General features: G+C 39.1%; 1 protein-coding gene and 1 pseudogene across 1 annotated transcript in view; both read right to left on the reverse strand.

Moving 5' to 3' along the window:
• Window positions 1-23996, reverse strand: part of EFCAB5 (EF-hand calcium binding domain 5) — a 208014-nt gene that overhangs the window by 142833 nt on the left and 41185 nt on the right. The window lies entirely within an intron of this gene.
• LOC124513084 (tubulin alpha-1B chain-like) lies at window positions 82-22326 on the reverse strand (annotated as a pseudogene).

Consider the following 23996-nt stretch of genomic DNA (forward strand, 5'->3'; position numbering starts at 1 on the left):
GAAATGACTAAAAAGTGTGTGTGTGTGTGTGTGTGTGTGTGTGTGTGTGTGTGTGTGTGTGATATAAACATGAGAAAACTGTCAATCATGGCAATTATGAAGGGGGTCTTCAGTAGTCAGAACTTTTGAACTTTTCTGAAAAATGTAAGATAGGGAGAATCAGATTGATTGATAAAACTATAGGATTAAAAAAAAACAAGAGAAAATCACTGTGAAATTGGGGGGCAACTTTGAGGCACCCCAAGTTTAAAGGATGTGGATATGGGTAGCAGGGGAATCACTGACCATTTGTGTACCTTCATCCCCATTTGAGCTAACCATCAGGCATCAGAGGTGTTCACCCCTGTATTGGGACAAGCGGGTTTGGGCTAGAGAGGCAGGATAATGCCTCTACATAGAGACAAAATGAATTGCTGACAGACTTCACTATTTAAAAATAAACAATAATAGTTTATTTTAAAAAAGAAACTAGGGGTGTCTGGGTGGCTCAGTCCATTAAGCATCTGACTTAGGCTCAGGTCATGATCTTTAAAAAAGAAACTAAATGAACCAAAAAAAAGAGAAATCACTTGGGAATGAAAGAGAATTACTGTTGCCAACAAAACCATCAATACATTGACTTGAAGATCAGAAAATACTGAACAACTAACGAGCAAACTGGAATGCTAAGCCAAAGCAGATAAAAAAGGCAAAGAGAAAGGAGGATAGATTCAGAACTTTTAATATTCATCTTATACAAGTGTTAAATGGAGTGAGTCAAGAGTATAGAGACAAGGAAATATTCAAAGAGATAATGCAAGAAAATCTTGTAACCCTGAAGAAAGAAACAAATCTTGCACTTTAAAGGCTTACCAAATGGAATTTCTGTTTGGAATGATGAAAAATTGCTGGAACTAGATAGTGGTGATGATTGTACAACATGTGAATTTACTTAACGACACTGAACTGTACACCCCAACATAGTTTAAATGGTAAATTTTATATTATGTGCATTTTATCACAATTTTTTTTTAAGCACCAAATAATCAATGCAAGATACATGATTAAAATACAAAAGTCTTTTGAGGAAGATGCAGTCGGCACTATAGTAAAGCTCTGGACATCTGGCTCCTGCTCCTGACTCACTGCTGTTGACTGTCTCAGAGGAACAAGTTGATCAGGAAATCCACTGCAGCCATGGCTTTTAAAGATGCTGGGAAGACACCCATGGAACCAGAGGTGGCAATTCACCAAATTAGAATACTCTAACAAACCACAGTGTAAAATCTTTGGAGAAGGTATGTGCTGGCTTACTTGATCAGAAGAGCAAAAGTAAAGAATTGCAAAGTGAAAGGACCAGTTCAGATGCCTACCAAAACTTTGAGAATAACTGTAAGAAAAACTCTTTGTGACGAAGGTTCTAAGACTTGGGATCATTTTCAGATGAGGATCCATAAGCAACTCATTGATTTGCACAGGCCTTCTGATATCATTAAACAAATTAGTTCCATCAGTATTGAGCCAGTTGAGGTTGAAGTCACCTTTGCATATGCTTAAATCAACATTTTTAAGAAATTGTTTATCATTTGTTAGATAGATAGATAGATAGATAGATAGATGATAGGGACAGAGATATCCTGGGTACTAGCAATAACTGATTAAAAATATAATTTTTCAAAATTTCTTCTTATAATAGCAACAAAACTTGAAAATATCTAGAGATAAACCTAACAAAAAATGTGTTAAGACCAATATGAAGAAAACTATAAAAATTTTGGCACTGGAATAATGATAGGCATAAGTAAATGTAATAGAATTAAAAGTCCAGGGGTGCCTGGGTGTCTCAGTCGGTTGAGTGTCCAACTTTGATTCAGGTCATGATCTCAGAGTTTGTGGGTTCAAGCCCCACATCGGGCTCTGTCCTGAAAGCTCAGAGCCTGGAGTCTGCTTTGGATTCTGTGTCTCCCTCTCTCTCTGCCCCTCCCCCACTCATGCTCTGTCTCTCTCTCAAAAATAAACATTAAAAAAAATTTTTTAAAAAGAATTACAAGTCCAGAACTAAACCCATATGTCCATGACCAACTAATTTTCGACAGAGGTGCCAAGGTCATTCAATATGGAAAATTTTTTCTCTTCAGCAAATGATGCCTATAACAACTAGCCATCCACATGGGGAAAAAATTAAGTTGGACCTCTACCTCACATCATATACAAAAATTAACTAGCTATCCCTAACAGACATATAGAGAACATTTTACCCAACAAAGCAGAATTCACATTCTCCTCAAATGCACATGGGATATCCTTCAGATAGACCATATGTTAGGCCATAAAGCAAATCTCAATAAACTTAAAAACACAGATATCACATAAAGCATCTTCTTTGACCAAAGCAGGATGAAGTTAGAAATCAATAACAAAAGAAAACCTGGAAAAATCACAAATCTGTGGTAATTAAAACATACACTCTTAAACACAAATGAGCCAAAGAAGAAATCAGAAGGGAAATAGAGAATTCTTAGAGATGAATGAAAATGAAAACACAACATACCAAAACTTACAGGATGCAGTGAATGCAGTGCTCAAAGGGAAATTTATAGGTGTAAGTGACTACATTAAAAAAAAACATCAAAATCAATAACCTAACTTTATATCTTATGGGACTAAAAAAAGAAGGGCAAAATAAACTCAGAACTGAAGCAGAAGGAAAGAAATAATAAAGATTAGAGTGGAGATAAACAAAATAGAGAATAGACAAACAGTAGAGAAAATCAATAAAATCAGAAGTTAGTTCTTTGGAAAGATCAACATAATTGACAAACCTTTAGCTAGACTGGCAAAGAATAAAAGAGACACAAATAACTAAAACAAAAAATGAAATTGGTGCCTGGGTGGCTCAGTCAGGTGAGTGTCCAATTCTTGATTTGGGCTCAGGTCATGATCCCAGGATTGTAGGATCAAGCCCCGTGTCAGACTCTGTGCTGAGCTTGGAGCCTGCTTAAGATTCTCTCTCTCCCTCTCCCTCTGCCCCTCTGTCCCTCTCCCCAACTCATGGGTGCTCTCTCTTCAATAAAATAATTAATTAAGAAATGAAAATGGAAACATTATCACCAATCTCACAGAGATAAAAAGAATAACCTAGAATAAATGGACAAATTCCTTGAAACGCAAAAGTTATCTAAACTGACTCAAAAAGAAATAGAAAATCTCAACATACTTTAGCAAGTAAAGAGATTGAATTAGGAATCAAAACTCTGCCAACAAAGAAAAGGTCTGGACCATATTGCTTCTCCAGTGCAATCAAACATTTAAAGAATTAAAATCAATCCTTACCAAGATCTTCCCAAAGAACTGAAGGGGACAGAATAATTTCTAACTCATTCTATGAGGCCAGCATTATTCTGATACCAAAAGCAGATAAAGACATCACAAGAAAAGTAAATAGAATGAAGGGGGAAGAAAAAACACATAATCATCTCAATTGATGTAGAAAAGGTATTTGACAGAACCCAACACCATTTCATGATTTAAAAATAAGATAATAGGGATTCTGGGAAGATGGCGGCGTAGGAGGATGCTGGGCTCACCGCGCGTCCTGCTGATCACTTAGATTCCACCTACACCTGCCTAAATAACCCAGAAAACCGCCAGAGGATTCGCAGAACGGAGTCACCAGACCCAAGTGCAGACGAGAGGCCCACGGAAGAGGGTAGGAAGGGCGGCGAGGCGGTGCGCGCTCCACGGACTGGCGGGAGGGAGCCGGGGCAGAGGGGCGGCTCGCCGGCCAAGCAGAGCCCCCGAGTCCGGCTTGCAAAAGCGGAGGGGCCTGACGGACTGTGTTCCGACAGCAAGCCCGACTTAGCGTCTGGGAGGTCATAAGTTAACAGCTCTGCTCGGAAAGCGGGAAGGCTGGAGGACAAAGGGAGGGTGAGCTGTGGAGCCCCCGGACGACAGAGCTCAGTTTGGCGGGGAACAAAGGCGCTAGCCAGCGCCATCTCCCCCGCCCACCCCCCAGCCAAAATCCCAAAGGGAACCGGCTCCGGCCAGGGAAATTGCTCGCTCCGCGCAAACACCCAACTCTGTGCTTCTGCGGAGCCAAACCTCCAGCAGCGGATCTGACTCCCTCCGGCTGCCACAGGGCCCCTCCTGAAGTGGATCACCTAAGGAGAAGCGAGCTAAGCCTGCCCCCCCTGCCGCCGTGCACCTTGCCTTCCCACCCCAGCTAATACGCCAGATCCCCAGCATCACAAGCCTGGCAGTGTGCAAGTAGCCCAGACGGGCCACGCCACCCCACAGTGAATCCCGCCCCTAGGAGAGGGGAAGAGAAGGCACACACCAGTCTGACTGTGGCCCCAGCGGTGGGCTGGGGGCAGACATCAGGTCGGACTGCGGCCCCGCCCACCAACTCCAGTTATACACCACAGCACAGGGGAAGTGCCCTGCAGGCCCTCACCACACCAGGGACTATCCAAAATGACCAAGCGGAAGAATTCCCCTCAGAAGAATCTCCAGGAAATAACAACAGCTAATGAGCTGATCAAAAAGGATTTAAATAATATAACAGAAAGTGAATTTAGAATAATAGTCATAAAATTAATCGCTGGGCTGGAAAACAGCATACAGGACAGCAGAGAATCTCTTGCTACAGACATCAGGGGACTAAGGAACAGTCACGAGGAGCTGAAAAACGCTTTAAAGGAAATGGAAAACAAAATGCAAACCACCACGGCTCGGATGGAAGAGGCAGAGGAGAGAATAGGTGAACTAGAAGATAAAGTTATGGAAAAAGAGGAAGCTGAGAAAAAGAGAGATAAAAAAATCCAGGAGTATGAGGGGAAAATTAGAGAACTAAGTGATACACTAAAAAGAAATAATATACGCATAATTGGTATCCCAGAGGAGGAAGAGAGAGGGAAAGGTGCTGAAGGGGTACTTGAAGAAATAATAGCTGAGAACTTCCCTGAACTGGGGAAGGAAAAAGGCATTGAAATCCAAGAGGCACAGAGAACTCCCTTCAGACGTAACTTGAATCGATCTTCTGCACGACATATCATAGTGAAACTGGCAAAATACAAGGATAAAGAGAAAATTCTGAAAGCAGCAAGGGGTAAACGTGCCCTCACATATAAAGGGAGACCTAGAAGACTCGTGACTGATCTCTCTTTTGAAACTTGGCAGGCCAGAAAGAATTGGCACGAGATTTTCAGGGTGCTAGACAGCAAAAATATGCAGCCGAGAATCCTTTATCCAGCAAGTCTGTCATTTAGAATAGAAGGAGAGATAAAGGTCTTCCCAAACAAACAAAAACTGAAGGAATTTGTCACCACTAAACCAGCCCTACAAGAGATCCTAAGGGGGACCCTGTGAGACAAAGTACCAGAGACATCACTACAAGCATAAAACATACAGACATCACAATGACTCTAAACCCGAATCTTTCTATAATAACACTGAATGTAAATGGATTAAATGCGCCAACCAAAAGACATAGGGTATCAGAATGGATAAAAAAACAAGACCCATCTATTTGCTGTCTACAAGAGACTCATTTTAGACCTGAGGACACCTTTAGATTCAGAGTGAGGGGATGGAGAACTATTTATCATGCTACTGGAAGCCAGAAGAAAGCTGGAGTAGCCATACTTATATCAGACAAACTAGACTTTAAATTAAAGGCTGTAACAAGAGATGAAGAAGGACATTATATAATAGTTACAGGGTCTATCCATCAGGAAGAGCTAACAATTATAAATGTCTATGCGCCGAATACCGGAGCCCCCAAATATATAAAACAATTACTCATAAACAGAAGCAACCTTATTGATAAGAATGTGGTAATTGCTGGGGACTTTAACACCCCACTTACAGAAATGGATAGATCATCTAGACACACGGTCAATAAAGAAACAAGGGCCCTGAATGAGACACTGGATCAGATGGACTTGACAGATCTATTTAGAACTCTGCATCCCAAAGCAACAGAATATACTTTCTTCTCGAGTGCACATGGAACATTCTCCAAGATAGATCATATACTGGGTCACAAAACAGCCCTTCATAAGTTTACAAGAATTGAAATTATACCATGCATACTTTCAGACCACAATGCTATGAAGCTTGAAATCAACCACAGGAAAAAGTCTGGAAAACCTCCAAAAGCATGGAGGTTAAAGAACACCCTACTAACGAATGAGTGGGTCAACCAGGCAATTAGAGAAGAAATCAAAAAATATATGGAAACAAACGAAAATGAAAATACAACAATCCAAACGCTTTGGGACGCAGCGAAGGCAGTCCTGAGAGGAAAATACATTGCAATCCAGGCCTATCTCAAGAAACAAGAAAAATCCCAAATACAAAATCTAACAGCACACCTAAAGGAAATAGAAGCAGAACAGCAAAGGCAGCCTAAACCCAGCAGAAGAAGAGAAATAATAAAGATCAGAGCAGAAATAAACAATATAGAATCTAAAAAAACTGTAGAGCAGATCAACGAAACCAAGAGTTGGTTTTTTGAAAAAATAAACAAAATTGACAAACCTCTAGCCAGGCTTCTCAAAAAGAAAAGGGAGATGACCCAAATAGATAAAATCATGAATGAAAATGGAATGATTACAACCAATCCCTCAGAGATACAAACAATTATCAGGGAATACTATGAAAAATTATATGCCAACAAATTGGACAACCTGGAAGAAATGGACAAATTCCTGAACACCCACACTCCTCCAAAACTCAATCAGGAGGAAATAGAAAGCTTGAACAGACCCATAACCAGCGAAGAAATTGAATCGGTTATCAAAAATCTCCCAACAAATAAGAGTCCAGGACCAGATGGCTTCCCAGGGGAGTTCTACCAGACGTTTAAAGCAGAGATAATACCTATCCTTCTCAAGCTATTCCAAGAAATAGAAAGGGAAGGAAAACTTCCAGACTCATTCTATGAAGCCAGTATTACTTTGATTCCTAAACCAGACAGAGACCCAGTAAAAAAAGAGAACTACAGGCCAATATCCCTGATGAATATGGATGCCAAAATTCTCAATAAGATACTAGCAAATCGAATTCAACAGCATATAAAAAGAATTATTCACCATGATCAAGTGGGATTCATTCCTGGGATGCAGGGCTGGTTCAACATTCGCAAATCAATCAACGTGATACATCACATTAACAACAAAAAAGAGAAGAACCATATGATCCTGTCAATCGATGCAGAAAAGGCCTTTGACAAAATCCAGCACCCTTTCTTAATAAAAACCCTTGAGAAAGTCGGGATAGAAGGAACATACTTAAAGATCATAAAAGCCATTTATGAAAAGCCCACAGCTAACATCATCCTCAACGGGGAAAAACTGAGAGCTTTTTCCCTGAGATCAGGAACACGACAGGGATGCCCACTCTCACCGTTGTTGTTTAACATAGTGCTGGAAGTGCTAGCATCAGCAATCAGACAACAAAAGGAAATCAAAGGCATCAAAATTGGCAAAGATGAAGTCAAGCTTTCGCTTTTTGCAGATGACATGATATTATACATGGAAAATCCGATAGACTCCACCAAAAGTCTGCTAGAACTGATACATGAATTCAGCAAAGTTGCAGGATACAAAATCAATGTACAGAAATCAGTTGCATTCTTATACACTAACAATGAAGCAACAGAAAGACAAATAAAGAAACTGATCCCATTCACAATTGCACCAAGAAGCATAAAATACCTAGGAATAAATCTAACCAAAGATGTAAAGGATCTGTATGCTGAAAACTATAGAAAGCTTATGAAGGTAATTGAAGAAGATTTAAAGAAATGGAAAGACATTCCCTGCTCATGGATTGGAAAAATAAATATTGTCAAAATGTCAATACTACCCAAAGCTATCTACACATTCAATGCAATCCCAATCAAAATTGCACCAGCATTCTTCTCGAAATTAGAACAAGCAATCCTAAAATTCATATGGAACCACAAAAGGCCCCGAATAGCCAAAGGAATTTTGAAGAAGAAGACCAAAGCAGGAGGCATCACAATCCCAGACTTTAGCCTCTACTACAAAGCTGTCATCATCAAGACAGCATGGTATTGGCACAAAAACAGACACACAGACCAATGGAATAGAATAGAAACCCCAGAACTAGACCCACAAACGTATGGCCAACTCATCTTTGACAAAGCAGGAAAGAACATCCAATGGAAAAAAGACAGCCTCTTTAACAAATGGTGCTGGGAGAACTGGACAGCAACATGCAGAAGGTTGAAACTAGACCACTTTCTCACACCATTTACAAAAATAAACTCAAAATGGATAAAGGACCTAAATGTGAGACAGGAAACCATCAAAACCTTAGAGGAGAAAGCAGGAAAAGACCTCTCTGACCTCAGCCGTAGCAACCTCTTACTCGACACATCCCCAAAGGCAAGGGAATTAAAAGCAAAAGTGAATTACTGGGACCTTATGAAGATAAAAAGCTTCTGCACAGCCAAGGAAACAACCAACAAAACTAAAAGGCAACCAACGGAATGGGAAAAGATATTTGCAAATGACATATCGGACAAAGGGCTAGTATCTAAAATCTATAAAGAGCTCACCAAACTCCACACCCGAAAAACAAATAACCCAGTGAAGAAATGGGCAGAAAACATGAATAGACACTTCTCCAAAGAAGACATCCAGATGGCCAACAGGCACATGAAAAGATGTTCAGCGTCGCTCCTTATCAGGGAAATACAAATCAAAACCACACTCAGGTATCACCTCACACCAGTCAGAGTGGCCAAAATGAACAAATCAGGAGACTATAGATGCTGGACAGGATGTGGAGAAACGGGAACCCTCTTGCACTGTTGGTGGGAATGCAAACTGGTGCAGCCGCTCTGGAAAGCAGTGTGGAGGTTCCTCAGAAAATTAAAAATAGACCTACCCTATGACCCAGCAATAGCACTGCTAGGAATTTACCCAAGGGATACAGGAGTACTGATGCATAGGGGCACTTGTACCCCAATGTTCATAGCAGCACTCTCAACAATAGCCAAATTATGGAAAGAGCCGAAATGTCCATCAACTGATGAATGGATAAAGAAATTGTGGTTTATATACACAATGGAATACTACGTGGCAATGAGAAAAAATGAAATATGGCCTTTTGTAGCAACGTGGATGGAACTGGAGAGTGTGATGCTAAGTGAAATAAGCCATACAGAGAAAGACAGATACCATATGGTTTCACTCTTATGTGGATCCTGAGAAACTTAACAGGAACCCATGGGGGAGGGGAAGGAAAAAAAAAAAAAAAAAAAGGACGTTAGAGTGGGAGAGAGCCAAAGCATAAGAGACTGTTAAAAACTGAGAACAAACTGAGGGTTGATGGGGGGTGGGAGGGAGGGGCGGGTGGGTGATGGGTATTGAGGAGGGCACCTTTTGGGATGAGCACTGGGTGTTGTATGGAAACCAATTTGTCAATAAATTTCATATATAAAAAAAAATAAATAAAATAAAAATAAAAATAAGATAATAAAATAAAATAAAATAAAATAAAATAAAATAAAATAAAATAAAATAAAATAAAATAAAATAAACTTCTCAGAAAACTAGGAACAGACGGGAAATTCCTCAAAATAATAAATGATATTTATTTAAAAACCCACAGTTAACATCATACTCAGTGGTGGAAGACTTAATTAAGATCAGGAAAAAGACAAGGATACCCACTTTCACGGCTGCTATTCAACATTGTCCTGGAAGTTCTAGACAGATATATTAGAGAGATATTAAAAGAAAAATAAATTAAAAGGCATCCAAGTCAGAAAGAAAAAAACCCCTATATTTACAGATGAGATGACCCTATATATAGAATATCTTGAAAAAGAAGCTACTAGAGCTAATAACATGAATTTGGCAAGTTTGCAAGATACAATACCAACACACAAAGTCAGTTGTGTTTCTGTGTTTAGGAAAGCAACTCCTTTTTCAGTAGCATCTAAAAGAATTATAGACTTAGGAATAAATCTAACCAAGAGATGGAAGACTTGAATGCTGAAAACTACAAACCATTGCTGAAAAAAATTATAGACATACAGAAGTGAAAAGAATCCCGTGTTCATGGATAGGAAGACTTAACATGTAAAGATATAAATACTACTCAAAGGGATCTATAGATTCAATGCAATTTTATCAAAATTCCAATTGTCTCTTTCAAAGAAATGGATAAGTTGGTCCTTGTATTCATATGGAGTTGCAAATGACCCTGAATAGCCAAAAGAGTCTTTAAAAAGAATAAACTTGGAAGATTCACATTACTCAATTTTGAAACATACTACAAAGCTAAAGTAGTTAAAACAGTATGGTAGAGGGGCATCTGGGTGGCTCAGTAGGTTAAGTGTCCAACTTTGGCTCAGGTCATGATCTCGCAGTTCGTGAGTTAAAGCCCCGTGTCAGGCTCTGTGCTGACAGCTCAGAGCCTGGAGCCCGTTTCAGATTCTGTGTCTCCCTCTCTCTCTCTGACCCTTCCCCGTTCATGCTCTCTGTCTCAAAAATAAATAAACGTTAAAAAAATTTTTTTAAATAAAAAATAAAACAGTATGGTAGAGGCATAAGGACAGACCTAGACTGGCTGAATTGAATAGGCAGCCCAGAAATAAATCTACATATATATATTTATATATGTAAGTAAATATGTGTATGTATATATATTCAATAGGTTCTAAGCCCATTCAATGAGGGAAGAACAGTTTTTCAACAAATGATGCTAGGATAACTGGATATCCCATGCAAAGGAGGTGGAAAGCTGGACCTTTACACCATATACAAAAATGAACACAAATTTAATTAAAGATTTAAATTTAGGAGCTGAAACTATAAAACTGTCAGATGAAAACTTGCGGAAAATCTTTATTACACTGGATTTGACAATGACTTCATGGATAGGACATCAAAAGCATACTAAACAAAAGAAAAAATAGATAAGCTGAACTTCATCAAAATTAGTAACTTTTACCCATCAAAAGATACAATAAGAAAGTTCCTCTTTCTCTGCATCTTTGCCAAAATCTGTTGTTGCCTAATGTTGTTAATGTTAGCCATTCTGACAGGTGTGAGGTGGCTATCTCATTGTGGTTTTCATTTGTATTACCCTGATGATGAGTGATGTTGAGCATGTTTTCATGAGTCTGTTAGCCATCTGGATGTCTTCTTTGGAAAAGTGTCTATTCATGTCTTCCACCCATTTCTTCACTAGATTATTTGCTTTTTGGGTGTTGAGTTTGATAAGTTCTTTATAGATTTTGGATACTAACCCTTTATCTGATATGTCACTTGCAAATATCTTCTCCCATTCCATCGGTTGCCTTTTAGTTTTGCTAATTGTTTCCGTCTCTGTGCAGAAGTTTTTTATCTTGATGAGGTCCCAATAGTTCATTTTTGCTTTTGTTTCTCTTGCCTCTGGAGACATGTCAAGTAAGCAGTTGCTGTGGCCCAGGACAAAGAAGCTTTTGCCTGTTTTCTCCTCTAGGATTTTGACAGTTTCCTGTCTTATGTTTAGGTGTTTCATCCATTTTGAATTTATTTTTGTGTATGGTGTATGAAAGTGGTACAGATTCATTCTTCTGCATATCGCTGTCCAACACCATTTGCTGAAGAGACTGTCTTTTTTTCCATTGGATATTCTTTCCTCCTTTGTCAAAGATTAGTTGGCCATAACATTTGTGGGTCCATTTCTGGGTCTCTATTCTGTTCCATTGATCTGAGTGTCTGATTTTGTGCCAGTACCATACTATCTTGATGATTATAGCTCTGTAGTACAGCTTGAAGTCAAGAATTGTGATGCCTCCAGCTTTGGTTTTCTTTTTCAGGATTGCTTTGGCTATTCTGGGTCTTTTCTGGTTCCATACAAATTTTAAGATTGTTTATTCTAGCTCTGTGAAGAATGCTGGTGTTATTTTGATAGAAATTATATTGAATATGTATATTGCTTTGGGTAGCATTGACATTTTAACAATATTTATTCTTCCAATCTGTTAAGCATGGAATATTTTTCCATTTTTTGTGTGTCTTCTTCAATTTCTTTCATGAACTTTCTAAAGTTTTCAGTGTATAGATTTTTCACTTCTTTGGCTAAGTATCTTCCTATGTATTTTATGGTTTTTGGTGAAATTATAAGTGGGATCATTTACAAATCATTCCTTGATTTCTCTTTCTGCTGCTTCATTATTGGTATATAGAAATGCAAATGATTTCTGTACATTGACTTTATATCCCGTAAGTTTGCTGAGTTCATCTATCAGTTCTAGCAGTTTTTTGGCAGAGTCTTTTGGGTTTTCCACGTACAGTTCATGTCATCTGCATAAAGTGAAAGTTTGACTTCCTCCTTGCTGATGTGGATACCTTTTATTTCTTTGAATGGTCTGATTGCTGAGGCTAAGGACTTCCAACACTATGTTGTATAGCAGTGGTGAAAGTGGACATCCTTGTGTTTCTGACCTTAGGGGGAAAGCTCTCAGGTTTTCTCCATTGAGGGTGATATTAGCAGTGGGTCTTTCATATATGGCCTTTATGATCTTGAGGTATGGTCCTTCCATTCCTACTTTCTTAAGGGTTTTTATCAAGAAATGATACTGTATTTTGTCAAATGCTTTTTCTGCAGCTATTGAGAGGATCATGTGAGTCTTGTCCTTTTTTGTGTGTGTGGTGAATAATTTTTTAATGTATTGTTGGATCCAGTTTGCTAGTATCTTGTTGAGAATTTTTGCATCCATGTTCATCAGGGAAATTGATCCATAGTTCTCCTTTTTAGTGGTCCGTAGTTCTCCGTTTTAGTCTTTGTCTGGTTTTGGAATCAAGGTAATGCGGACCTCATAGAATGAGTTTTGAATGGGAATGCAAGCTGGTGCAGTCAGTCTGGGAAACAGTATGGAGGTTCCTTAAAAAACTAAAAATAGAGGGGCGCCTGGGTGGCGCAGTCGGTTAAGCATCCGACTTCAGCCAGGTCACGATCTCGCAGTCCGTGAGTTCGAGCCCCGCGTCGGGCTCTGGGCTGATGGCTCAGAGCCTGGAGCCTGTTTCCGATTCTGTGTCTCCCTCTCTCTCTGCCCCTCCCCCGTTCATGCTCTGTCTCTCTCTGTCCCAAAAATAAATAAACGTTGGAAAAAAAATTTTTTTTTAAAAATAAAAAAACTAAAAATAGAACTACCCTACAACCCAGCAATTGCACTACTAGGTATTTACCCAAGGGATACAGGTGTGCTGTTTCAAAGGGACACATGAACCCCCATGTTTATAGCAGCAGTATCAACAATAGCCAAAGTATGGAAAGAGCTCAAATGTCCATCGATGGATGAATGGATAAAGAAGATGTGGTGTATCTATACAATGGAGTATTACTCAACAATCAAAAAGAATGAAATCTTGCCATTTGCAACTACGTGGATGGAACTGGAGGGTATTATGCTAAGTGAAATTAGTCAGAGAAAGACAAAAAGCATCTGACTTTATTCATATGAGAACTTTAAGAGACAAAACAGATGAACATAAGGGAAGGTACACAAAAAATAATATAAAAACAGGAGGGGGGGACAAAACAGAAGAGACTCATAAATATGGAGAACAAACAGAGGGTTACTGGAGGGGGTGTGGGAGGGGGTATGGGCTAAATGGGTAAGGGGCATTAAGGAATCTACTCCTGAAATCATTGTTGCACTATATGCTAATTTGGATGTAAATTTAAAAAAAATAAAATTAAAATAAAAAAAGAATGAGTTTCAAAGTTTTCTTTCCATTTCTACTTTTTGGAACAGTTTCAAAAGAATAGGTGTCAACTCTTCTTTAATGTTTGGTAGAATTCCCCTAGAAAGCCATCTGGCCCTGGACTCTTATGTTTTGGGAGATTTTTGATTACTGATTCATTTTCTTTACTGGTTATGGGTCTGTTCATATGTTCCATATCTTCTTGTTACAGTTTTGGTAGTTGATATGTTGCTAGGAATATGTCCATTTCTTCCAGATTGCCCAATTTGTTGGCATATAATTGGGCATAATATTCTCTTATTATTGTTTGTATTTCTGTAGTGTTGGTTGTGATCTCTCCTTTTTCATTCGTGATTTTATTTATTTGGGTCCTCTTGTTTTTCTTTTTGATCAATATGGCTAGGAGTTTATCAATTTTGTTAATTATTTCAAAGAACCAGCTCCTGGTTTCACTGATCTGTTCTACTGTTGTTGTTGTTGTTGTTGTTTTGTTTTGTTGTTTTAATTTCCAAATCATTGACTTCTGCCCTAATTTTTATTATTTCCCTCCTTCTGCTGGTTTTGGGCTTTATTTTCTGTTCTTTTTCCATCTCCTTAAGGTGTAACATTAGGTTGAGTTTCTGAGACCTTTCTTCCTTCTTTAGGAAGGCCTAGATTGCTATACACTTCCCTCTTATGACCACCTTTGCTGCATCCCAGAGGTTTTGGGCTGTCCTATTTTCATTTTCTCTTTAATTTTTTGGTTAACCCATTCATTCTTCAGTAGGATGTTCTGTAATCTCCAAGTATTCATGGTCTTTCCAGTTTTTTTCTTGTGGTTGATTTTGAATTTCATAGGGTTGTGGTCTGAAAATATGCATGGTTATGATCTCAATCTTTTTGTTGGTTTTTTTTTTTCAACGTTTATTTATTTTTGGGACAGAGAGAGACAGAGCATGAACGGGGGAGGGGCAGAGAGAGAGGGAGACACAGAATCGGAAACAGGCTCCAGGCTCTGAGCCATCAGCCCAGAGCCTGACGCGGGGCTCGAACTCACGGACCGCGAGATCGTGACCTGGCTGAAGTCAGACGCTTAACCGACTGCACCACCCAGGCGCCCCTGATCTCAATCTTTTTGTACTTGTTGAGGCTGATTTGTGACCCAGTATGTGATCTTTTCTGGAGAATTTTACCTGTGCACTCAGGAAGAATGTGTATTCTGCTGCTTTAGGATGAAATGTTCTGAATATATCTGTTAAGTCCATCCAGTACAGTGTGTCATTCAAAGCCATTGTTTCCTTGCTGCTTTTGTGCTTAGATGACCTGTCCATTGATGTAAGTGGGGTGTTGAAGTTCCCTATTATTATGGTATTATTATTGATGAGTTTCTTCATATTTGTGATTAATTGATTTATATATTTGGGGACCTCAAGTTGGGGGCATAAATATTTATAGTTGTTAGATCTTCTTGGTGGATAGACCCCTTAATTATGATATAATGTCTTTTCATCTATGGTTAGTCTTTATTTTAATATCTAGTGTGTCTGATATAAGAATGGCTACTTTGGCTTTCTTTTGATGTCCTTTAGCATGATAGATGGTTCTCCATCCCCTTGCTTTCAATCTGAAGCCATCGTTAAGTATAAAATGAGTCTCTTGTAAGCAGCATATAGATGGATCTTGTTTTCTTATCCATTCTGATACCCTATGTCTTTTGATTGGAGGGTTTAGTCCATTTAGAGTGAATAGTGAAAGATATGAATTTAGTGCCATTTTGTTGCCTGTAGAGTTAGTGTTTCTGTTGATGTTCTCTGGTCCTTTCTAGTCTTTGTTGCTTTTGGTCTGTTTTGTTTTGTTTTGTCTTTTCTCCACTCAAAGAGTCCCCCTTAAAATTTCTTGCAGGGCTGGTATAGTGGTCACTAACTCCTTTAGTTTTTGTCTAGGAAACTCTTTATCTCTCCTATTCTGAATGACAGTCTTGCTGGATAAAGAATTCTTGGCTGCATATTTTTCTGATTCAGCATGTCAAATATATTCTGTCACTCTTCTGGCCTGCCAAGTTTCTGTGGATAGGTCTGCTGTGAACCTGATCTGTCTTCTTTTATAGGTTAAGGACTTTTTTCCCCTTGCTTCTTTCATAATTCTTTCCTTGTCTGTGTATTTTGTGAATTTGACTGTGATGTGCCTTGTGATGGTTGATTTTTGTTGAATCTAATGGGAGTTCTCTATGCTTCTTGGATTTTGATGTCTGTGTCCTTCCCCAGATTAGGAAAGTTTTCTGCAATAATTTGCTCACATAAACCTTCTGCCCCTTTTTCTCTCTTTTCATGTTCTGGGACTCCTATGATTAAGATGTTATTCCTTTTCAATAAGTACTGAGTTCTCTAAGTTTTGTATAGTGATCTTTTGCCTTTGTTTCCCTCTTTTTTTCTGCTTCATTATTCTTCATAATTTTATCTTCTATATCGCTGATTTGCTGCTCTGCTTCATCCTTGCTATCATGGCATCCATTTGAGATTGCATCCCAATTATGGCATTTTTAATTTCATTCTGACTATGGTTTATTTCTTTTATCTCCACAGAAAGGGATTCTATGCTTTTTTCAACCCCAGCTAGTGGTTCTCAATTCTAGTTCAGACATCTTGCTTATATTTGTGTTGATTAAGCCCCTGGCTGTCATTTCTTCTTGTTCTGTCTGTGGGGTGAATTCCTTCATTTTGTCATTTTGGAGGAAGAAAAAAATTAAAATTAAAAATTAAAATTAAAAAATGAAAAACAAAACAAAAAATCAAATAAAGGAAGCTAGATCCTAGGTGTATTTTGGTCTGCTTGTTGAAAGATGCTTGATAGAATAGAGAAAAAAAGGAAGGAAAAGGAAAAATAAAATAAAAGAAAAAATTTACAAATTAAAAATATTATATAATGAAATAGAATAAATGAAATAAAGAAAATGAAATGGAATTTTAAAATTTTTTAAAGTAAAAAATAAAAATAAAATTTTCTCTTCATGTATATAAGAAAGAGAAAGAAAGAAAAAAAAATAATTTAAGCAAAAACAGAAGCAAAGAAAACGAACAAATAACTGAACCAGCAAACTAATGAAACCCAAATAAAGTTACACCCAGTTTTGCCTAGAACTGAAACTATGAAGCCCTCTATATTCCATACACTAAGCAGGTGAAGTGACTTGTGTTGGTCTTGTGGGGAGTGTGCTTAGAGGGCGCAGTTGAGAGGGGCTTGGTGTAATGGCTCCATTATCCCCTAGGTGGCGCTGCTTAGCTTACCTGGGTGGATCAGTGTGGTGTGCATGAGTGTGCCTGCAGTAGAGGTGGAAATGGCTTCACCCTGCCCTCTAGTTTTGGAGCAGGAACTTCTCGCTCTCACCAACCGGTGCACCCCTCCTTCTCTCAGGCCCCCATCCATTCCCCACCTCTACTTTGTCCATGTCCAAGCTGTCCACCTTCCAGGTGACACCTCCCTCCAGAGTTCTATTTCAGATGGGGGAGTGTTTCAAAACCCCACACTTCAGAGACCCCTGTGGCTTGGACATGAGCCAACTCTTTGGGGGGAGTGTATCACTGAGTAATGCCTGGGTTTGCCCCCAGAAAACTTTCATGTAATCACACAGTAGCAGAGTTTCAGAGATTATGGCAGATAACAGCACACAGCCAGTGCCAGGCTTCACCACACTCTGCCGTCTTTGTCCCAATACCAGCAAATGTGGCTGTTCTCCAGGGTCTGCTGGACCTTTGCCTGTGGGGAGGCCGTGTGGCCTCTACCAAATGTACTCCAAGCAGGGGGACCACTTCTCTCCATGTGGCATGTGGACCCCTCAGACCACTGCCTGTTCCTGGGGATTTGCCCTAGTTCCTCACCAGAGCACCACCAGGCACTGAGCTCCGAACCTTCAGACTCTGTGCTCCACTGTTTATAGAATCCAGGTGGTATTGAAACCCTCTCCTTTCTTCCTAGCAATGGTTTTGCAGACAGATTTCCTGTTCAGTCCCCTGTGAGTGTTTTCACTCTTTCTCTCTCTTTCTCTCCAGCTACTTTCAGGGAAGTGCTTTTCTTGTGCTATCCCTACGGGTGCACTCTCCCCTTTCTCTTTCTCTGTCCTCTCTCCGCAAAAACAGCTCCTTACCTTCCTCAGCTTTAGTCTCCCCCAGTTTACCTCTCCTCACCGCATACCTGCTGAGTTCTGTGGCTCAAGTTAAGTATATTGTTGTGTTAATCCTCAGATCAATTTCCTAGGTGTTCAAAATGGTTTGGTGCGGATCTAGCTGCACTTCAGGGATAAGACAAGCTCAGGGTCTCCATGCTGCTCTGTCATCTTAACTCCTCTCCTTTGCCCAATAACCACTTTTAAAGTGCCCTTTAATATTTGCAAATGACATATCGGACAAAGGGCTAGTATCCAAAATCTATAAAGAGCTCACCAAACTCCACACCCAAAAAACAAATAACCCAGTGAAGAAATGGGCAGAAAACATGAATAGACACTTCTCTAAAGAAGACATCCAGATGGCCAACAGGCACATGAAAAGATGCTCAACATCGCTCCTCATCAGGGAAATACAAATCAAAACCACACTCAGATATCACCTCACGCCAGTCAGAGTGGCCAAAATGAACAAATCAGGAGACTATAGATGCTGGACAGGATGTGGAGAAACGGGAACCCTCTTGCACTGTTGGTGGGAATGCAAACTGGTGCAGCCACTCTGGAAAACAGTGTGGAGGTTCCTCAGAAAATTAAAAATAGACCTACCCTATGACCCAGCAATAGCACTGCTAGGAATTTACCCAAGGGATACAGGAGTACTGATGCATAGGGGCACTTGTACTCCAATGTTTATAGCAGCACTCTCAACAATAGCCAAATTATGGAAAGAGCCGAAATGTCCATCAACTGATGAATGGATAAAGAAATTGTGGTTTATATACAAAATGGAGTACTACATGGCAATGAGAAAGAACGAAATATGGCCCTTTGTAGCAACGTGGATGGAACTGGAGAGTGTGATGCTAAGTGAAATAAGCCATACAGAGAAAGACAGATACCATATGTTTTCACTCTTATGTGGATCCTGAGAAACTTAACAGAAACCCATGGGGGAGGAGAAGGAAAAAAAAAAAAAAGAGGTTAGAGTGGGAGAGAGCCAAAGCATAAGAGACTGTTAAAAACTGAGAACAAACTGAGGGTTGATGGGGGGTGGGAGGGAGAGAGGGGAGGGTGGGTGATGGGTATTGAGGAGGGCACCTTTTGGGATGAGCACTGGGTGTTGTATGGAAACCAATTTGACAATAAATTTCATATATTGAAAAAAAAAATAAAGTGCCCTTTAACCACTTTTATCCATATTGCATGGCAGTAGTTGTTATTCGTTGATGCATGTATTTTACTGTATGAATATACCATAATTTTTAAATTCATTCTACTAATGATGGACATTTTAATAGTCTCCATATTCGACTAGAACAAAAAGTTGCCATAATCATTCTCTACATGTCATTTGGTAGACATATAGATTCACTTCTCTAGGAGTATAAATGCTGATCATGGGGTACATTCAGCTTTATAAATAGTGGCAAACAGTTTTCTGAAATTGTACCAGTTTAGATTCCCAACAGCAATGTACGAAAATTCCTGTATTCCATATCTTTGCCAACATTTGGCATTGTCTGTTTTTTAAGTTATTCTGCTGAACACATAATTTTATCTTGTGATTTTAATCTGCATTTTCCTGGTAAGTCATAAACTGGAACACATTTTCCTCTATCTATAGGCTATTTGAATGTTCTCTTAAATGAAGTATCTGTTTATATCTATTGTCCACTTTTCTGTTGGGTTGTCTGTCTTATTGATTTGTAGGAGTTTTCTATACAGTCAGATGAAAACCTTTGATGAACAAAGGTATTGTAAATAACTTTTCTCATACCTTGCTTGCCTTTTCACTCTCTCAATGGTGTTTTCTGATGAATAGGAGTTCTTAATTTTAATGTCTACTTCTGAATTTTTTTTATCATTGGTATTTTTTGCATTTTGCTTAAGAAATCTTTGCCTACTCCCAAATCATGAGAATATTCTCCAATGTATTTTTCTAAAATGATTTATTGTTTTATCATTCACATTTAGATCTAAAATACATGTATAATTTATTTTTGTGTGTCAGGTAAGGTAGGACTCAAAATACATGTTTTCCATTTGGCATCGTTATTGAGAACACCTCCTGTTTTCAATACAGGACTTTCAATTGGACTATTCTGATCTACTGGCTTGTCCATCCTTGTGCCATTATCATGCCATCCTAATTTTTGTAATTCTCTTACAAATCTTGATATTTGCTGTTATAAATCCTTCCACTTTGTTCTTCAAGATTTCCTTGGCTTTTCTGGATCTTCTGCATTTCCACATACATTTTAGAATCAACTTGTCAATTTATACACACACAGACATATACAGAGAGCCCTGCAGAAATTTTGATTAGAATCACACTGAATTTAGAGGTCAATTGAGGGATAACTACTATCTTAACAATATGTATTAAATCTTGTAATTCATGAGTAAGGTGTGTATATTCATTTATTTGAACATAGTTAATTTCTTTTGGCAAAGCTTAATAGTTTCAGTATAGAGGTTTTGCTCATTTTTGGTTAGATTTATTTCTAGATAGTTAATGTTTTTGATGCTATTAAAATGGTATTTAAAAGTTTTTATTTTCTAATTATTTGTTGCTAATATGTATAGAAATATACTTGTTTTTTTTTTTTTTTTTTGAGAGAGCAAGCGTGTGCATGTGTGCAGGTAGGGGAGGGGCAGAGAGAGAGGGAGAGAGACAATCTTAAGCAGGCTCCATGCCCTGCATGAAGCCCAACACAGGGCTTGATCTCATGACTGTGAAATCATGACCTGAGCCAAAATCCAGAGTTGGACACTTAACCACCTGGGCCACCCAGGAACCCCTTTGTTTTCTTTCTTAAAGCCTTTACTTTGAGACATGATGGAAAAATCTCACAGGTACACATAGAAAAGTAAGACATGATCACAGTGAAAAGTGAAGACAATCTAACCAGAAACCTTTAATGCTTGTCAGTGAATGTTGAATCTAAAGTTCTGAGTGTGACATGTTATGGGACTGAAAGGAATGGTAATTAGCTTTCCTCTCCTTCTTCTTTACCCTCTCCTACAAAAAAATCCACACCAACCAGGGCACCTGGATGGTTCAGATTATTAAATATCTGACTCTTGATCTCAGCTCAAGTCTTGATCTTAAGGCCGTGAATTCAAGCCCCATATTGGGCTCTGTGCTAGGCATGAAGCTTACTTAAAAAAAAAAAAAAAAAAAAAAAAAAAGAAGAATCCACACCAACTTTCTCATAATCTTTCTCAAGAGCGCACCCCTGTCTTCATGGGCCTCAGAAAACTCTCCTTCCTCCAAACCCTCACCCACATATCAGTAAACAAGGCATTCTTGACATACATTAGGTCAAACTTGTGGTTCAGGTGAGCCCAGGTTTTAGCAATGGCTGTGGTGTTCAGCATGCATACAGGTCACTGTACTTTGGCCAGGTCTCCACCAGGTACCATAGTGGGAGGCTGGTAATGAATACCAACTTTGAAGCCAGTGGAGCACCAATCCACAAGCTGGATGCTACACTTAGTCTTGATGGTGGCAATGGCAGCATTGACATCTTGGGCAGTCATAGGCAGGAAGCCGTATATTTGCCATGGGGAGGGTCACATTTCACCATCTGGTTGGCTGGCTCAGAGCATGCCTTGGTGATCTCTGCTACAGAAAGCTGTTCATGGTAGGATATCTCAGCAGAGATGACAGGGGCATATGTGGCCAGAGGGAAGTGGGTACAGACATAGGGCACCAGGTTGGTCTGGAATTCTGTTAGATTAGCATTCAGGGCTCCATCAAATCTGAGGGAAGCAGTGATAGAAGACCAATCTGGCTAATAAGGTGGTTAAGTTTAGTGTAGGTTGGGTGACAGATGTCATAGATGTCCTTGATGTCTACCATGAATGCACAGTCAGAATGCTCCAGGGTGGTACGGGTAGTAAGGATACAGTTGTAGGGCTCAATTCCATCTGTGAAAACCTGGGGGGACTGGGTAAATGGAGAACTCCAGCTTAGAATTCTTGTCATAATCGACAGAGAGACATTCCATCAGTATGGAGGTGAACCCAGACAAGTACCACCTCCAAAGCTGTGGAAAACCAAGAAGCCTTGAAGACCTGTGCACTGGCCAGCCAGTTTCTGAATTTGGTCCAAGGCAAGGCCAATGATCTGTTTGCCAGTGGTGTAGTGCCCTCAGGCATAGTTATTGGCAGCATCTTCCTTGCCTGTGATGAGTTGCTCAGGGTGGAAGAGCTGGCAGTAGGTGCCAGTGTGAACTTCATCAATGACTGTGGGTTCCAGTCTACAAACATTGTCCTGGGCACATGCTTGCCAGCACCTGTCTCACTGAAGAAGGTGATGAAGGAGTCATCTTCTCCCCCAATGGTCTTGTCACTTGGCATCTGGCCATCGGGCTGAATGCCATGTTTCAGGCGATACAGCTCCCAGCAGGCATTGCCAATCTGGACACCAGTCTGGTCAATGTGGATGGAGATGCACTCATGCATGGTGGCTATCAGTAGAAGGTGCTGGCAACAGGAGCAGACAATGGGTTCCAGTTACCATCCCCAATAAGCTAAGAATCAAGATAAGCAAAACACTCATAATAGTTTTTTGTGTGTGTTGTGTATTGACTTTGTATGTAGAAACCTTGCTAAATTTATATCAATTGCCTTACTGAATTATGTCATCTGCAAAAAAAGAGATATTTCCACTTTATTCTTTACAATCTTTATAACTTTTACTTCCTTTATTTGCCTTATTGCATTAGCTAAACCCATGGATTTTTTTAGGAAAATAATCTGTTTCTAACACACTTTAGAAATTAAAACATATTAATGCAAGGACTCTGTGTTAGTTACTACTGATCTCCTAGTGGTTATAACAGTGTCAGAAACATACTAAGAACTCAAATACTTGATAAATGAATAAATGTGTTAAAAATATTATGGGCATTTGAATCAGAGATACCAGTTTCAAATTCTACCTCTAACATTTCCTAGCCCTGTGATTTAGAACAAATTATTCAATTTAGACTCAGTTTCTACTTCTGTGAAATGGAAACAATTATACTTTGCAGGATAGTCACAACGAGAAAATTATGTATATATATGAAATTATATATACTAAAAAATCTATACTTATTATTATTATTATTATTATTATTATTATTATTATTGGATGAGCTCACACAGAGAGAATGTCTAGAGTGAGAAGAGGACCAAGAAAGGAATCTTATGCAACATTTTTAAGGTGGAAAAGGAACACTTATACAGGAGTCTGAAAGTCTGAGAGTGGGAGAAAAATAGGATAGGTTAAAATCACAGAAGCCATAAGAAGAGTTTCAAGAAGGATGTATTACTAAATATTGTTTTGTTTTTAATTTAAGTAGGCTTCATGCCCAGCATGGAGACCAATGTGGGGCTTGAACTAATGACACTGAGATCAAGACCTGAGCTGAGCTCAACAGGACGCGCGGCGAGCCCGGAGTCCTCCTATGCTGCCATCCTCCCTCTATCCTAGACCTGAGCTGAGATCAAGAGTCGGACTCTTAACTGATTGAGCCACCCAGGTGCCCCCAAAAGGATGTATTATTAAAGACCCTTTCAATTTCAAGCAATAGAAATCCATCTTACATAACTTAAATTAAAAATGGAATGTATTAGCTTCTATAGCTGGAAAATCCAGGAATATGACTGTTCTCAGGCATAGCTGAAATCCACTTCTAATTTCTAATTTGCTCTACTGAATTAATTTTTAGGCAGGTTGTCCTCACATGTTAAAAATGATCAACAGCAGCTTTAGATTTGCATAATCTTTATAATCATTGACTTAAAAAATCTGCCATTAAAATTCCAGTGGTAAAAATCTGGGAAAAGTTTTACTTGGTATAAATTATATGCCTATTTCTGAACCATCCACAGCATTGAAGGGGTAGTAAGTATTCTGATTGATCAGGTTTGGATTACCACCCATCCCTGGAAATAAAGGGGTGGAGTCAGCCCCATCTAAGCCAAAGGGATTAAGAAGGACAGGATGATAGTTTCCCAAAGAGACATTGGACAGACAAAAAAAATTATCACTGCAGAGGAAGTGGCCAACAGTGTCAAATACTGCAGAAAAATCAAATGATATAAGAAGTAGAAAATATACTGGGGTGCCTGGGTGGCTCAGTTGG

The sequence above is a fragment of the Lynx rufus genome, unplaced genomic scaffold, assembly GCF_022079265.1.
Source record: "Lynx rufus isolate CCGP_SWC_20201006 ecotype Redwood Valley unplaced genomic scaffold, mLynRuf1.p SCAF_18, whole genome shotgun sequence".
Taxonomy (NCBI): domain Eukaryota; kingdom Metazoa; phylum Chordata; class Mammalia; order Carnivora; family Felidae; genus Lynx; species Lynx rufus.